The following is a 13,292-nucleotide window of genomic DNA, read 5'->3' as shown; positions in this document are numbered from 1 at the left end:
AGAGACTTTCCCGGGACAGTGAAACCCTATGTCAGAGACACTGAGAAGAAGCCCCAATGTTCCCTCCAGGCACTTTCAGTGTGGGTGCCTTCTCCACGTGGTTCCTGGTTTCACTGCGGCTCTGAAGAGAACGTTAGCAAAGAGGTAACCGGGACAAAGAAAACAGTACTCAAAGACAGGGAGAGCAAGCTGTCTCTTGGCACTTTGGATGTGGGACATACAGCGAGATGTTTGCTGCTTTTGCGTTTGGCTGTTGGGAGATTTACAGCACAAAGATATCTAGTTGATTTGAAGCAGTTCCGAGAAAGTCTAAACATAATCCCCACTTCTCCCTCCTGGCACTTTCCATGTGGGAGATATAGCAGGATGTATATTGGTTTTGAGGACAACTCAATGGACAGTGTAGGGAGAAAACCTCCTGGCTCCTTGAATGCCGATTCTGGAGACACTGCGATCAATGTGGGAGATATGTCAAGATGTGTGTTTGTTTTGAGGACGTCTCTCTGGAGAGTCTTAGCAAAGAGGTCACACAGATAATCAGAGCAATTCTCAGAGACACTGAGAACAAGCTCCACAATTCCCTCCTGGCACTTTCCCTGTAGGAGATACCGCAAGACGTTTCTGTACATTGGGCACAGCGCTCTGCACGGTGTTAGCAGAGACTTTCCCGGGACAGTGAAACCCTATGTCAGAGACACTGAGAAGAAGCCCCAATGTTCCCTCCAGGCACTTTCAGTGTGGGTGCCTTCTCCACGTGGTTCCTGGTTTCACTGCGGCTCTGAAGAGAACGTTAGCAAAGAGGTAACCGGCACAGTGAAAACAGTACTCAAAGACAGGGAGAGCAAGCTCTCTCTTGGCACTTTGGATGTGGGACATACAGCGAGATGTTTGCTGCTTTTGCGTTTGGCTGTTGGGAGATTTACAGCACAAAGGTATGTAGTTGATTTGAAGCAGTTCCGAGAAAGTCTAAACATAATCCCCACTTCTCCCTCCTGGCACTTTCCATGTGGGAGATATAGCAGGATGTATATTGGTTTTGAGGACAACTCAATGGACAGTGTAGGGAGAAAAGGTCCTGGCTCCTTGAATGCCGATTCTGGAGACACTGCGATCAATGTGGGAGATATGTCAAGATGTGTGTTTGTTTTGAGGACGGCTCTCTGGAGAGTCTTAGCAAAGAGGTCACACAGCTAATCAGAGCAATTCTCAGAGACACTGAGAACAAGCTCCACAATTCCCTCCTGGCACTTTCCCTGTAGGAGATACCGCAAGACGTTTCTGTACATTGGGCACAGCGCTCTGCACGGTGTTAGCAGAGACTTTCCCGGGACAGTGAAACCCTATGTCAGAGACACTGAGAAGAAGCCCCAATGTTCCCTCCAGGCACTTTCAGTGTGGGTGCCTTCTCCACGTGGTTCCTGGTTTCACTGCGGCTCTGAAGAGAATGCTAGCAAAGAGGTAACCGGGACAGTGAAAACAGTACTCAAAGACAGGGAGAGCAAGCTGTCTCTTGGCACTTTGGATGTGGGACATACAGCGAGATGTTTGCTGCTTTTGCGTTTGGCTGTTGGGAGATTTACAGCACAAAGATATCTAGTTGATTTGAAGCAGTTCCGAGAAAGTCTAAACATAATCCCCACGTCTCCCTCCTGGCACTTTCCATGTGGGAGATATAGCAGGATGTATATTGGTTTTGAGGACAACTCAATGGACAGTGTAGGGAGAAAAGATCCTGGCTCCTTGAATGCCATTTCTGGAGACACTGCGATCAATGTGGGAGATATGTCAAGATGTGTGTTTGTTTTGAGGACGTCTCTCTGGAGAGTCTTAGCAAAGAGGTCACACAGCTAATCAGAGCAATTCTCAGAGACACTGAGAACAAGCTCCACAATTCCCTCCTGGCACTTTCCCTGTAGGAGATACCGCAAGACGTTTCTGTACATTGGGCACAGCGCTCTGCACGGTGTTAGCAGAGACTTTCCCGGGACAGTGAAACCCTATGTCAGAGACACTGAGAAGAAGCCCCAATGTTCCCTCCAGGCACTTTCAGTGTGGGTGCTTTCTCCACGTGGTTCCTGGTTTCACTGCGGCTCTGAAGAGAACGTTAGCAAAGAGGTAACCGGGACAAAGAAAACAGTACTCAAAGACAGGGAGAGCAAGCTCTCTCTTGGCACTTTGGATGTGGGACATACAGCGAGATGTTTGCTGCTTTTGCGTTTGGCTGTTGGGAGATTTACAGCACAAAGATATCTAGTTGATTTGAAGCAGTTCCGAGAAAGTCTAAACATAATCCCCACTTCTCCCTCCTGGCACTTTCCATGTGGGAGATATAGCAGGATGTATATTGGTTTTGAGGACAACTCAATGGACAGTGTAGGGAGAAAAGGTCCTGGCTCCTTGAATGCCGATTCTGGAGACACTGCGATCAATGTGGGAGATATGTCAAGATGTGTGTTTGTTTTGAGGACGTCTCTCTGGAGAGTCTTAGCAAAGAGGTCACACAGATAATCAGAGCAATTCTCAGAGACACTGAGAACAAGCTCCACAATTCCCTCCTGGCACTTTCCCTGTAGGAGATACCGCAAGACGTTTCTGTACATTGGGCACAGCGCTCTGCACGGTGTTAGCAGAGACTTTCCCGGGACAGTGAAACCCTATGTCAGAGACACTGAGAAGAAGCCCCAATGTTCCCTCCAGACACTTTCAGTGTGGGTGCCTTCTCCACGTGGTTCCTGGTTTCACTGCGGCTCTGAAGAGAACGTTAGCAAAGAGGTAACCGGGACAGTGAAAACAGTACTCAAAGACAGGGAGAGCAAGCTCTCTCTTGGCACTTTGGATGTGGGACATACAGCGAGATGTTTGCTGCTTTTGCGTTTGGCTGTTGGGAGATTTACAGCACAAAGGTATCTAGTTGATTTGAAGCAGTTCCGAGAAAGTCTAAACATAATCCCCACTTCTCCCTCCTGGCACTTTCCATGTGGGAGATATAGCAGGATGTATATTGGTTTTGAGGACAACTCAATGGACAGTGTAGGGAGAAAACCTCCTGGCTCCTTGAATGCCGTTTCTGGAGACACTGCGATCAATGTGGGAGATATGTCAAGATGTGTGTTTGTTTTGAGGACGTCTCTCTGGAGAGTCTTAGCAAAGAGGTCACACAGCTAATCAGAGCAATTCTCAGAGACACTGAGAACAAGCTCCACAATTCCCTCCTGGCACTTTCCCTGTAGGAGATACCGCAAGACGTTTCTGTACATTGGGCACAGCGCTCTGCACGGTGTTAGCAGAGACTTTCCCGGGACAGTGAAACCCTATGTCAGAGACACTGAGAAGAAGCCCCAATGTTCCCTCCAGGCACTTTCAGTGTGGGTGCCTTCTCCACGTGGTTCCTGGTTTCACTGCGGCTCTGAAGAGAACGTTAGCAAAGAGGTAACCGGGACAAAGAAAACAGTACTCAAAGACAGGGAGAGCAAGCTGTCTCTTGGCACTTTGGATGTGGGACATACAGCGAGATGTTTGCTGCTTTTGCGTTTGGCTGTTGGGAGATTTACAGCACAAAGATATCTAGTTGATTTGAAGCAGTTCCGAGAAAGTCTAAACATAATCCCCACTTCTCCCTCCTGGCACTTTCCATGTGGGAGATATAGCAGGATGTATATTGGTTTTGAGGACAACTCAATGGACAGTGTAGGGAGAAAACCTCCTGGCTCCTTGAATGCCGATTCTGGAGACACTGCGATCAATGTGGGAGATATGTCAAGATGTGTGTTTGTTTTGAGGACGTCTCTCTGGAGAGTCTTAGCAAAGAGGTCACACAGCTAATCAGAGCAATTCTCAGAGACACTGAGAACAAGCTCCACAATTCCCTCCTGGCACTTTCCCTGTAGGAGATACCGCAAGACGTTTCTGTACATTGGGCACAGCGCTCTGCACGGTGTTAGCAGAGACTTTCCCGGGACAGTGAAACCCTATGTCAGAGACACTGAGAAGAAGCCCCAATGTTCCCTCCAGGCACTTTCAGTGTGGGTGCCTTCTCCACGTGGTTCCTGGTTTCACTGCGGCTCTGAAGAGAACGTTAGCAAAGAGGTAACCGGGACAAAGAAAACAGTACTCAAAGACAGGGAGAGCAAGCTGTCTCTTGGCACTTTGGATGTGGGACATACAGCGAGATGTTTGCTGCTTTTGCGTTTGGCTGTTGGGAGATTTACAGCACAAAGATATCTAGTTGATTTGAAGCAGTTCCGAGAAAGTCTAAACATAATCCCCACTTCTCCCTCCTGGCACTTTCCATGTGGGAGATATAGCAGGATGTATATTGGTTTTGAGGACAACTCAATGGACAGTGTAGGGAGAAAACCTCCTGGCTCCTTGAATGCCGATTCTGGAGACACTGCGATCAATGTGGGAGATATGTCAAGATGTGTGTTTGTTTTGAGGACGTCTCTCTGGAGAGTCTTAGCAAAGAGGTCACACAGATAATCAGAGCAATTCTCAGAGACACTGAGAACAAGCTCCACAATTCCCTCCTGGCACTTTCCCTGTAGGAGATACCGCAAGACGTTTCTGTACATTGGGCACAGCGCTCTGCACGGTGTTAGCAGAGACTTTCCCGGGACAGTGAAACCCTATGTCAGAGACACTGAGAAGAAGCCCCAATGTTCCCTCCAGGCACTTTCAGTGTGGGTGCCTTCTCCACGTGGTTCCTGGTTTCACTGCGGCTCTGAAGAGAACGTTAGCAAAGAGGTAACCGGCACAGTGAAAACAGTACTCAAAGACAGGGAGAGCAAGCTCTCTCTTGGCACTTTGGATGTGGGACATACAGCGAGATGTTTGCTGCTTTTGCGTTTGGCTGTTGGGAGATTTACAGCACAAAGGTATGTAGTTGATTTGAAGCAGTTCCGAGAAAGTCTAAACATAATCCCCACTTCTCCCTCCTGGCACTTTCCATGTGGGAGATATAGCAGGATGTATATTGGTTTTGAGGACAACTCAATGGACAGTGTAGGGAGAAAAGGTCCTGGCTCCTTGAATGCCGATTCTGGAGACACTGCGATCAATGTGGGAGATATGTCAAGATGTGTGTTTGTTTTGAGGACGGCTCTCTGGAGAGTCTTAGCAAAGAGGTCACACAGCTAATCAGAGCAATTCTCAGAGACACTGAGAACAAGCTCCACAATTCCCTCCTGGCACTTTCCCTGTAGGAGATACCGCAAGACGTTTCTGTACATTGGGCACAGCGCTCTGCACGGTGTTAGCAGAGACTTTCCCGGGACAGTGAAACCCTATGTCAGAGACACTGAGAAGAAGCCCCAATGTTCCCTCCAGGCACTTTCAGTGTGGGTGCCTTCTCCACGTGGTTCCTGGTTTCACTGCGGCTCTGAAGAGAATGCTAGCAAAGAGGTAACCGGGACAGTGAAAACAGTACTCAAAGACAGGGAGAGCAAGCTGTCTCTTGGCACTTTGGATGTGGGACATACAGCGAGATGTTTGCTGCTTTTGCGTTTGGCTGTTGGGAGATTTACAGCACAAAGATATCTAGTTGATTTGAAGCAGTTCCGAGAAAGTCTAAACATAATCCCCACGTCTCCCTCCTGGCACTTTCCATGTGGGAGATATAGCAGGATGTATATTGGTTTTGAGGACAACTCAATGGACAGTGTAGGGAGAAAAGATCCTGGCTCCTTGAATGCCATTTCTGGAGACACTGCGATCAATGTGGGAGATATGTCAAGATGTGTGTTTGTTTTGAGGACGTCTCTCTGGAGAGTCTTAGCAAAGAGGTCACACAGCTAATCAGAGCAATTCTCAGAGACACTGAGAACAAGCTCCACAATTCCCTCCTGGCACTTTCCCTGTAGGAGATACCGCAAGACGTTTCTGTACATTGGGCACAGCGCTCTGCACGGTGTTAGCAGAGACTTTCCCGGGACAGTGAAACCCTATGTCAGAGACACTGAGAAGAAGCCCCAATGTTCCCTCCAGGCACTTTCAGTGTGGGTGCTTTCTCCACGTGGTTCCTGGTTTCACTGCGGCTCTGAAGAGAACGTTAGCAAAGAGGTAACCGGGACAAAGAAAACAGTACTCAAAGACAGGGAGAGCAAGCTCTCTCTTGGCACTTTGGATGTGGGACATACAGCGAGATGTTTGCTGCTTTTGCGTTTGGCTGTTGGGAGATTTACAGCACAAAGATATCTAGTTGATTTGAAGCAGTTCCGAGAAAGTCTAAACATAATCCCCACTTCTCCCTCCTGGCACTTTCCATGTGGGAGATATAGCAGGATGTATATTGGTTTTGAGGACAACTCAATGGACAGTGTAGGGAGAAAAGGTCCTGGCTCCTTGAATGCCGATTCTGGAGACACTGCGATCAATGTGGGAGATATGTCAAGATGTGTGTTTGTTTTGAGGACGTCTCTCTGGAGAGTCTTAGCAAAGAGGTCACACAGATAATCAGAGCAATTCTCAGAGACACTGAGAACAAGCTCCACAATTCCCTCCTGGCACTTTCCCTGTAGGAGATACCGCAAGACGTTTCTGTACATTGGGCACAGCGCTCTGCACGGTGTTAGCAGAGACTTTCCCGGGACAGTGAAACCCTATGTCAGAGACACTGAGAAGAAGCCCCAATGTTCCCTCCAGACACTTTCAGTGTGGGTGCCTTCTCCACGTGGTTCCTGGTTTCACTGCGGCTCTGAAGAGAACGTTAGCAAAGAGGTAACCGGGACAGTGAAAACAGTACTCAAAGACAGGGAGAGCAAGCTCTCTCTTGGCACTTTGGATGTGGGACATACAGCGAGATGTTTGCTGCTTTTGCGTTTGGCTGTTGGGAGATTTACAGCACAAAGGTATCTAGTTGATTTGAAGCAGTTCCGAGAAAGTCTAAACATAATCCCCACTTCTCCCTCCTGGCACTTTCCATGTGGGAGATATAGCAGGATGTATATTGGTTTTGAGGACAACTCAATGGACAGTGTAGGGAGAAAACCTCCTGGCTCCTTGAATGCCGTTTCTGGAGACACTGCGATCAATGTGGGAGATATGTCAAGATGTGTGTTTGTTTTGAGGACGTCTCTCTGGAGAGTCTTAGCAAAGAGGTCACACAGCTAATCAGAGCAATTCTCAGAGACACTGAGAACAAGCTCCACAATTCCCTCCTGGCACTTTCCCTGTAGGAGATACCGCAAGACGTTTCTGTACATTGGGCACAGCGCTCTGCACGGTGTTAGCAGAGACTTTCCCGGGACAGTGAAACCCTATGTCAGAGACACTGAGAAGAAGCCCCAATGTTCCCTCCAGGCACTTTCAGTGTGGGTGCCTTCTCCACGTGGTTCCTGGTTTCACTGCGGCTCTGAAGAGAACGTTAGCAAAGAGGTAACCGGGACAAAGAAAACAGTACTCAAAGACAGGGAGAGCAAGCTGTCTCTTGGCACTTTGGATGTGGGACATACAGCGAGATGTTTGCTGCTTTTGCGTTTGGCTGTTGGGAGATTTACAGCACAAAGATATCTAGTTGATTTGAAGCAGTTCCGAGAAAGTCTAAACATAATCCCCACTTCTCCCTCCTGGCACTTTCCATGTGGGAGATATAGCAGGATGTATATTGGTTTTGAGGACAACTCAATGGACAGTGTAGGGAGAAAACCTCCTGGCTCCTTGAATGCCGATTCTGGAGACACTGCGATCAATGTGGGAGATATGTCAAGATGTGTGTTTGTTTTGAGGACGTCTCTCTGGAGAGTCTTAGCAAAGAGGTCACACAGATAATCAGAGCAATTCTCAGAGACACTGAGAACAAGCTCCACAATTCCCTCCTGGCACTTTCCCTGTAGGAGATACCGCAAGACGTTTCTGTACATTGGGCACAGCGCTCTGCACGGTGTTAGCAGAGACTTTCCCGGGACAGTGAAACCCTATGTCAGAGACACTGAGAAGAAGCCCCAATGTTCCCTCCAGGCACTTTCAGTGTGGGTGCCTTCTCCACGTGGTTCCTGGTTTCACTGCGGCTCTGAAGAGAACGTTAGCAAAGAGGTAACCGGCACAGTGAAAACAGTACTCAAAGACAGGGAGAGCAAGCTCTCTCTTGGCACTTTGGATGTGGGACATACAGCGAGATGTTTGCTGCTTTTGCGTTTGGCTGTTGGGAGATTTACAGCACAAAGGTATGTAGTTGATTTGAAGCAGTTCCGAGAAAGTCTAAACATAATCCCCACTTCTCCCTCCTGGCACTTTCCATGTGGGAGATATAGCAGGATGTATATTGGTTTTGAGGACAACTCAATGGACAGTGTAGGGAGAAAACCTCCTGGCTCCTTGAATGCCGTTTCTGGAGACACTGCGATCAATGTGGGAGATATGTCAAGATGTGTGTTTGTTTTGAGGACGTCTCTCTGGAGAGTCTTAGCAAAGAGGTCACACAGCTAATCAGAGCAATTCTCAGAGACACTGAGAACAAGCTCCACAATTCCCTCCTGGCACTTTCCCTGTAGGAGATACCGCAAGACGTTTCTGTACATTGGGCACAGCGCTCTGCACGGTGTTAGCAGAGACTTTCCCGGGACAGTGAAACCCTGTGTCAGAGACACTGAGAAGAAGCCCCAATGTTCCCTCCAGGCACTTTCAGTGTGGGTGCCTTCTCCACGTGGTTCCTGGTTTCACTGCGGCTCTGAAGAGAACGTTAGCAAAGAGGTAACCGGGACAGTGAAAACAGTACTCAAAGACAGGGAGAGCAAGCTCTCTCTTGGCACTTTGGATGTGGGACATACAGCGAGATGTTTGCTGCTTTTGCGTTTGGCTGTTGGGAGATTTACAGCACAAAGGTATGTAGTTGATTTGAAGCAGTTCCGAGAAAGTCTAAACATAATCCCCACTTCTCCCTCCTGGCACTTTCCATGTGGGAGATATAGCAGGATGTATATTGGTTTTGAGGACAACTCAATGGACAGTGTAGGGAGAAAACCTCCTGGCTCCTTGAATGCCGTTTCTGGAGACACTGCGATCAATGTGGGAGATATGTCAAGATGTGTGTTTGTTTTGAGGACGTCTCTCTGGAGAGTCTTAGCAAAGAGGTCACACAGCTAATCAGAGCAATTCTCAGAGACACTGAGAACAAGCTCCACAATTCCCTCCTGGCACTTTCCCTGTAGGAGATACCGCAAGACGTTTCTGTACATTGGGCACAGCGCTCTGCACGGTGTTAGCAGAGACTTTCCCGGGACAGTGAAACCCTATGTCAGAGACACTGAGAAGAAGCCCCAATGCTCCCTCCAGGCACTTTCAGTGTGGGTGCCTTCTCCACGTGGTTCCTGGTTTCACTGCGGCTCTGAAGAGAATGTTAGCAAAGAGGTAACCGGGACAGTGAAAACAGTACTCAAAGACAGGGAGAGCAAGCTCTCTCTTGGCACTTTGGATGTGGGACATACAGCGAGATGTTTGCTGCTTTTGCGTTTGGCTGTTGGGAGATTTACAGCACAAAGATATCTAGTTGATTTGAAGCAGTTCCGAGAAAGTCTAAACATAATCCCCACTTCTCCCTCCTGGCACTTTCCATGTGGGAGATATAGCAGGATGTATATTGGTTTTGAGGACAACTCAATGGACAGTGTAGGGAGAAAAGGTGCTGGCTCCTTGAATGCCGATTCTGGAGACACTGCGATCAATGTGGGAGATATGTCAAGATGTGTGTTTGTTTTGAGGACGTCTCTCTGGAGAGTCTTAGCAAAGAGGTCACACAGATAATCAGAGCAATTCTCAGAGACACTGAGAACAAGCTCCACAATTCCCTCCTGGCACTTTCCCTGTAGGAGATACCGCAAGACGTTTCTGTACATTGGGCACAGCGCTCTGCACGGTGTTAGCAGAGACTTTTCCGGGACAGTGAAACCCTATGTCAGAGACACTGAGAAGAAGCCCCAATGTTCCCTCCAGGCACTTTCAGTGTGGGTGCCTTCTCCACGTGGTTCCTGGTTTCACTGCAGCTCTGAAGAGAATGTTAGCAAAGAGGTAACCGGGACAGTGAAAACAGTACTCAAAGACAGGGAGAGCAAGCTCTCTCTTGGCACTTTGGATGTGGGACATACAGCGAGATGTTTGCTGCTTTTGCGTTTGGCTGTTGGGAGATTTACAGCACAAAGATATCTAGTTGATTTGAAGCAGTTCCGAGAAAGTCTAAACATAATCCCCACTTCTCCCTCCTGGCACTTTCCATGTGGGAGATATAGCAGGATGTATGTTGGTTTTGAGGACAACTCAATGGACAGTGTAGGGAGAAAAGGTCCTGGCTCCTTGAATGCCGTTTCTGGAGACACTGCGATCAATGTGGGAGATATGTCAAGATGTGTGTTTGTTTTGAGGACGGCTCTCTGGAGAGTCTTAGCAAAGAGGTCACACAGATAATCAGAGCAATTCTCAGAGACACTGAGAACAAGCTCCACAATTCCCTCCTGGCACTTTCCCTGTAGGAGATACCGGAAGACGTTTCTGTACATTGGGCACAGCGCTCTGCACGGTGTTAGCAGAGACTTTCCCGGGACAGTGAAACCCTATGTCAGAGACACTGAGAAGAAGCCCCAATGTTCCCTCCAGGCACTTTCAGTGTGGGTGCCTTCTCCACGTGGTTCCTGGTTTCACTGCGGCTCTGAAGAGAACGTTAGCAAAGAGGTAACCGGGACAGTGAAAACAGTACTCAAAGACAGGGAGAGCAAGCTCTCTCTTGGCACTTTGGATGTGGGACATACAGCGAGATGTTTGCTGCTTTTGCGTTTGGCTGTTGGGAGATTTACAGCACAAAGATATCTAGTTGATTTGAAGCAGTTCCGAGAAAGTCTAAACATAATCCCCACTTCTCCCTCCTGGCACTTTCCATGTGGGAGATATAGCAGGATGTATATTGGTTTTGAGGACAACTCAATGGACAGTGTAGGGAGAAAAGGTCCTGGCTCCTTGAATGCCGTTTCTGGAGACACTGCGATCAATGTGGGAGATATGTCAAGATGTGTGTTTGTTTTGAGGACGTCTCTCTGGAGAGTCTTAGCAAAGAGGTCACACAGCTAATAAGAGCAATTCTCAGAGACACTGAGAACAAGCTCCACAATTCCCTCCTGGCACTTTCCCTGTAGGAGATACCGCAAGACGTTTCTGTACATTGGGCACAGCGCTCTGCACGGTGTTAGCAGAGACTTTCCCGGGACAGTGAAACCCTATGTCAGAGACACTGAGAAGAAGCCCCAATGTTCCCTCCAGACACTTTCAGTGTGGGTGCCTTCTCCACGTGGTTCCTGGTTTCACTGCGGCTCTGAAGAGAACGTTAGCAAAGAGGTAACCGGGACAGTGAAAACAGTACTCAAAGACAGGGAGAGCAAGCTCACTCTTGGCACTTTGGATGTGGGACATACAGCGAGATGTTTGCTGCTTTTGCGTTTGGCTGTTGGGAGATTTACAGCACAAAGATATCTAGTTGATTTGAAGCAGTTCCGAGAAAGTCTAAACATAATCCCCACTTCTCCCTCCTGGCACTTTCCATGTGGGAGATATAGCAGGATGTATATTGGTTTTGAGGACAACTCAATGGACAGTGTAGGGAGAAAACCTCCTGGCTCCTTGAATGCCGTTTCTGGAGACACTGCGATCAATGTGGGAGATATGTCAAGATGTGTGTTTGTTTTGAGGACGTCTCTCTGGAGAGTCTTAGCAAAGAGGTCACACAGCTAATCAGAGCAATTCTCAGAGACACTGAGAACAAGCTCCACAATTCCCTCCTGGCACTTTCCCTGTAGGAGATACCGCAAGACGTTTCTGTACATTGGGCACAGCGCTCTGCACGGTGTTAGCAGAGACTTTCCCGGGACAGTGAAACCCTATGTCAGAGACACTGAGAAGAAGCCCCAATGTTCCCTCCAGGCACTTTCAGTGTGGGTGCCTTCTCCACGTGGTTCCTGGTTTCACTGCGGCTCTGAAGAGAACGTTAGCAAAGAGGTAACCGGGACAAAGAAAACAGTACTCAAAGACAGGGAGAGCAAGCTGTCTCTTGGCACTTTGGATGTGGGACATACAGCGAGATGTTTGCTGCTTTTGCGTTTGGCTGTTGGGAGATTTACAGCACAAAGATATCTAGTTGATTTGAAGCAGTTCCGAGAAAGTCTAAACATAATCCCCACTTCTCCCTCCTGGCACTTTCCATGTGGGAGATATAGCAGGATGTATATTGGTTTTGAGGACAACTCAATGGACAGTGTAGGGAGAAAACCTCCTGGCTCCTTGAATGCCGATTCTGGAGACACTGCGATCAATGTGGGAGATATGTCAAGATGTGTGTTTGTTTTGAGGACGTCTCTCTGGAGAGTCTTAGCAAAGAGGTCACACAGATAATCAGAGCAATTCTCAGAGACACTGAGAACAAGCTCCACAATTCCCTCCTGGCACTTTCCCTGTAGGAGATACCGCAAGACGTTTCTGTACATTGGGCACAGCGCTCTGCACGGTGTTAGCAGAGACTTTCCCGGGACAGTGAAACCCTATGTCAGAGACACTGAGAAGAAGCCCCAATGTTCCCTCCAGGCACTTTCAGTGTGGGTGCCTTCTCCACGTGGTTCCTGGTTTCACTGCGGCTCTGAAGAGAACGTTAGCAAAGAGGTAACCGGCACAGTGAAAACAGTACTCAAAGACAGGGAGAGCAAGCTCTCTCTTGGCACTTTGGATGTGGGACATACAGCGAGATGTTTGCTGCTTTTGCGTTTGGCTGTTGGGAGATTTACAGCACAAAGGTATGTAGTTGATTTGAAGCAGTTCCGAGAAAGTCTAAACATAATCCCCACTTCTCCCTCCTGGCACTTTCCATGTGGGAGATATAGCAGGATGTATATTGGTTTTGAGGACAACTCAATGGACAGTGTAGGGAGAAAACCTCCTGGCTCCTTGAATGCCGTTTCTGGAGACACTGCGATCAATGTGGGAGATATGTCAAGATGTGTGTTTGTTTTGAGGACGTCTCTCTGGAGAGTCTTAGCAAAGAGGTCACACAGCTAATCAGAGCAATTCTCAGAGACACTGAGAACAAGCTCCACAATTCCCTCCTGGCACTTTCCCTGTAGGAGATACCGCAAGACGTTTCTGTACATTGGGCACAGCGCTCTGCACGGTGTTAGCAGAGACTTTCCCGGGACAGTGAAACCCTGTGTCAGAGACACTGAGAAGAAGCCCCAATGTTCCCTCCAGGCACTTTCAGTGTGGGTGCCTTCTCCACGTGGTTCCTGGTTTCACTGCGGCTCTGAAGAGAACGTTAGCAAAGAGGTAACCGG

The sequence above is a fragment of the Larus michahellis genome, unplaced genomic scaffold (assembly GCF_964199755.1).
Source record: "Larus michahellis unplaced genomic scaffold, bLarMic1.1 SCAFFOLD_81, whole genome shotgun sequence".
Classification (NCBI taxonomy): domain Eukaryota; kingdom Metazoa; phylum Chordata; class Aves; order Charadriiformes; family Laridae; genus Larus; species Larus michahellis.
Note: the sequence above shows the minus strand (reverse complement) of the source record.